This window comes from Arachis ipaensis, chromosome B8, assembly GCF_059453495.1.
Source record: "Arachis ipaensis isolate K30076 ecotype BB chromosome B8, ASM5945349v1, whole genome shotgun sequence".
Classification (NCBI taxonomy): Eukaryota; Viridiplantae; Streptophyta; class Magnoliopsida; order Fabales; family Fabaceae; genus Arachis; species Arachis ipaensis.
The window spans coordinates 32638025-32643145 of NC_142443.1; the positions used below are offsets into that span (position 1 = coordinate 32638025).

Here is a 5121-nt window from a genome sequence, read left to right on the forward strand (position 1 = left end):
CTGCTATTGCAGGGTTCTCAGGATCATAAGCTTCTTCTTCAGAAGAAGCCTCTTGAGTACTGTTGGATGCAGCTTGCATTCCATGCAGACTCTGAGAGATCATATTGACTTGCTGAGTCAATATTTTATTCTGAGCCAATATGGCATTCAGAGTATCAACCTCAAGAACTCCCTTCTTCATAGGCGTCCCATTGCTCACAGGATTCCTTTCAGAAGTGTACATGAACTGGTTATTAGCAACCATGTCAATGAGTTCTTGAGCTTCTGCAGGCGTTTTCTTTAGGTGAATGGATCCACCTACAGAAGTGTCCAGTGACATCTTTGATAGCTCAGATAAACCATCATAGAATATATCCAGGATGGTCCATTCTGAAAGCATGTTAGAAGGACACTTTTTGGTTAACTGTTTGTATCTTTCCCAAGCTTCATAGAGGGATTCACCTTCTTTCTGTCTGAAGGTTTGAACATCAGCTCTAAGCTTGCTCAGCTTTTGAGGAGGAAAGTACTTGGCTAAGAAAGCCGTGACCAGCTTATCCCAAGAGTTCAGGCTGTCTTTGGGTTGAGAATCCAACCATAATCTAGCTCTGTCTCTTACAGCAAAAGGGAAAAGCATGAGCCTGTAGACTTCAGGATCTACTCCATTAGTCTTAACAGTATCACATATCTGCAAGAATTCAGTCAAGAACTGAAAAGGATCTTCAGATGGAAGTCCATGAAACTTGCAGTTCTGCTGCATTAGAGAAACTAATTGAGGTTTCAGCTCAAAGTTGTTTGCTCCAATGGCAGGAATGGAGATGCTTCTTCCATGTAAATTGGAATTAGGTGCAGTAAAGTCACCAAGCATCTTCCTTACATTATTATTATTTTTAGCTACCATCTCCTCTTCTTGTTTGAAAATTCCTAACAGGTGCTTACTGGTTAGTTGTAATTCAGAGTCCTTTCAGGTTCTGGATCTGCTTCAACAAGAATATTCTTGTCCTTGCTCCTGCTCATATGACAAAGAAGAAGGCACAGAAAAATAATAATAATAGAGATCCCCTTTTTTTTTTCCTTTTTTTTTTTTTGAATGAGGGAGAGATGTTAGTAGATGAATAAAAAAAATAGAAGGAGATGAGAGAGAAGAGAATTTTCGAAAATAATTTTTGAAAAAGAGTTAGTGATTTTTGAAAATAGTTTTTGAAAAATTTTAGTAATTTTCGAAAATTAAGATTTAAAAATTAAAATAATTAATAAATTAAAAATAAATTTTGAAAAAGGGGGAAGATATTTTCGAAAATGAGAGAGAGAGAGTTAGTTAGGTAGTTTTGAAAAAGTTAAGAAACAAACAAAAAGTTAGTTAGTTAGTTGAAACAAATTTTGAAAAGATAAGAAGTTAGGAAGTTAGAAAAGATATTTTGAAATCAAATTTTGAAAAAGATAAGATAAGAAGATATTTTTGAAAAGATATGATTGAAGTTAGTTTTGAAAAAGATTTGATTTTTAAAATCACAATTAATGACTTGATTCATAAGAAATCACAAGATATGATTCTAGAACTTAAAGTTTGAATCTTTCTTAACAAGCAAGTAACAAACTTCAAATTTTTGAATCAAAACATTAATTGTTTATGTTATTTTCGAAAATTATGATATAAAATAAGAAAAAGATTTTTGAAAATTATTTTTGGAATTTTCGAAAATAACCATGAATTTTGAAAAAGATTTGATTTTTGAAAAAGATTTTGAAAAAGATAAGATTTTCAAATTGAAAATTTGATTTGACTCATAAGAAACAACTTGATTTTAAAAATTTTTGAAAAAGTCAACTCAAATTTTCGAATTTGATGAGAGAAAAAGGGAAAGATATTTTTTTGATTTTTGAAATTTTTATGAAAAACATGAAAATTATGCAATGCATGAAATTTTTAGATCAAAACAATGAATGCATGCAAGAATGCTATGAATGTCAAGATGAACACCAAGAACACTATGAATGTCAAGATGAACATCATAGACACAATTTTGAAAAATTTTTAATGCAAATAAAACATGCAAGACACCAAACTTAGAATTCTTTAATGCTTAGACACTAAGAATTCAAGAATGCATATGATAAACATGGAAAAACACAAAACAAAAAATCATCAAGATCAAACAAGAAGACTTACCAAGAACAACTTGAAGATCATGAATAACACTATGAATGCATGAATTTTCGAAAAAATGCAAGATGCATATGCAATTGACACCAAACTTATAACATGACACATGACTCAAACAAGAAATAGAAAAATATTTTTGATTTTTATGATTTTCTAATTTTTTTTTTAGATTTTTATTTTATATTTTCGAAAAACTATTTTGGAAAAGAAAAATAAGGATTCCAAAATTTTCAATATGAATTCCAGGAATCTTATGCTCTAAAGCTCCAATCAAAGGGTCAAGCATGGCTCAATAGCCAGCCAAGCTTTAGTATGTAACTCAGACATGACACGCCTGACATTCCTTACATTCAACAGCCAATTGGCTAAGAAAGATAAAGAAGCTCTTCTCTTGGGTATAAGAATTGAGACATGGCTTTACAGCCAGCCAGGCTTCAACATGCTTCATGAAACGCTAGAATTCATTCTTAAAAATTCTGAAACCATAGAATAATTTATTTTTGAAAACATTTTTTTTTTGAAAATATTGTTATTATTTTTTTTTTTCGAAAACAGATGAGAAAATTTTAGAAATATTTTTGAAAAATTTTTGAAAATAAAATAAAAAGAAAATTACCTAATCTGAGCAACAAGATGAACCGTCAGTTGTCCATACTCGAACAATCCCCGGCAACGGCGCCAAAAACTTGGTGCACGAAATTGTGATCTCCAGGCTCGAACAAATCCTGGTAATGGCTCCAAAGCTTGGTGCTCTGATCTTAATTCATGATTGTCACAACTTCGATACAACTAACCAGCAAGTGCACTGGGTCGTCCAAGTAATACCTTACGTGAGTAAGGGTCGAATCCCACGGAGATTGTTGGTATGAAGCAAGCTATGGTCACCTTGTAAATCTCAGTCAGGCAGATATAAAGTGATAATGGTGTTTTCGAATAATAATTAATAAGATAGGGATAGAGATACTTATGTAATTCATTGGTAGGAATTTCAGATAAGCGAATGGAGATGCTTTTCGTTCCTCTGAACCTCTGCTTTCCTGCTATCTTCATCCAATCAGTCTTACTCCTTTCCATGGCTGGCTTTATGCAAGGGCATCACCGTTGTCAGTGGCTACATCCCCTCCTCTCAGTGAATAATATGCTCACGCACCCTGTCACGGCACGGTTATTCATCTGTCGGTTCTCGATCATGCTTGAATAGGATTCACCCTCCTTTTGCGTCTGTCACTAACGCCCAACAATCGCGAGTTTGAAGCTCGTCACAGTCATTCAATCATTGAATCCTACTCGGAATACCACAGACAAGGTTTAGACTTTCCGGATTCTCTTGAATGCCGCCATCATTCTAGCTTACGCCACGAAGATTCTAGTTAGGAGATCTAAGAGATATTCATTCTAGCTTAATTCATGTAGAACAGAAGTGTTTGTCAGGCACGCGTTCATGAGGGAGAAGGATGATGAGCGTCACACATAATCATCACCTTCATCACGTTCTTGGGTGCGAATGGATATCTTAGAAGCGAAATAAGAAGAATTGAATAGAAAACAGTAGTACTTTGCATTAATCTTTGAGGAACAGCAGAGCTCCACACCTTAATCTATGGAGTGTAGAAACTCTACCGTGAAAATACATAAGTGAAAGTCCAGGCATGGCTGAGATGGCCAGCCCCTCTGATCTAAGAACCAGACGTCCAAAGATGCCTAATACAATAATAAAAGGTCCTATTTATAATAAACTAGCTACTAGGGTTTACATGAGTAAGTATTTGATGTATAAATCCACTTCCGGGGCCCACTTGGTGTGTGTTTGGGCTGAGCTTAAGTGTTGCACGTGCAGAGGCCATTTGTGGAGTTGAACGCCAGTTTTTGTGCCAGTTTGGGCGTTCAACTCTGGTTTTGGATCCTTTTCTGGCGCTGGACGCCAGATTTGGGTAGAAAGCTGGCGTTGAACGCCAGTTTACGTCGTCAATTCTTGGCCAAAGTATGGACTATTATATATTTCTGAAAAGCCCTGGATGTCTACTTTCCAACGCAATTGGAAGCGCGCCATTTTGAGTTCGGTAGCTCCAGAAAATCCACTTTGAGTGCAGGGAGGTCAGAATCCAACAGCATCAGCAGTCCTTCTTCAACCTCTGAATCTGATTTTTGCTCAAGTCCCTCAATTTCAGCCAGAAAATATCTGAAATCACAGAAAAACACACAAACTCATAGTAAAGTCCAGAAATGTGAATTTAACATAAAATCTATTAAAAACATCCCTAAAAGTAACTAGATTCTACTAAAAATGTACTAAAAACAATGCCAAAAAGCGTATAAATTATCCGCTCATCATTATGCCTTCAAGTAGATTCTCAATCCTTGAGATTCTTTCATCAAATGATGACAGGTCAGGCTGAGTAGGGTTATTCTGGCCTTGATATGAATGTGGGGAGTTGTTGTTATGAGGGTGTTGATATGGTCTAGATGTGAAGTGTTGGGTGGCTGCATTGTTTGGATTTGGGCGTCTTTGATCAAGGCTTTGGTCTTGTTGATTTCCTCACCCAAAGTTTGGATGATTCCTCCATCCAGGGTTGTAGGTCTTGGAGTATGGATCATGGTTTTGCCTAGGTGAATTCCCAATGTAGTTGACTTGCTCCTGACTACCCTCTGCTTCTTCATTCACTCCTTCTTGGGTTGTTGATGAAGTGGATACTGCTGCTACTTGGTTCCTCTCCATCTTCTTGGTGAGGTCAGCCAGCTGCTGGGTAATGAGCTTGTTTTGGGCTAGCAGAGCATCTACATTGTTTAGCTCCATTACTCCTCTTGTGTTCCCTCTTTCGGAAGCATAGAAGTAGTCGTTCTCTGCTACTGTTTCAATGACATCTATGGCTTCCTCAATAGTCTTCTTCTTGTTCAAAGATCCTCCGGATGAATGGTCTACAGCCTTCTTTGACTCATAAGATAGCCCTTCATAGAAAATGTGCAGCTGCACCCATTCATTG

The 5121-nt window shown here is 36.3% G+C and overlaps 1 non-coding gene across 1 annotated transcript; it reads left to right on the forward strand.

Moving 5' to 3' along the window:
* The first annotated feature begins 373 nt into the window (after positions 1 to 373).
* Positions 374 to 481, forward strand: LOC148547632 (small nucleolar RNA R71). Its single transcript, XR_015897176.1, has one exon. It is a non-coding gene; the product is annotated as a small nucleolar RNA R71 (small nucleolar RNA).
* Positions 482 to 5121: the final 4640 nt, after the last annotated feature.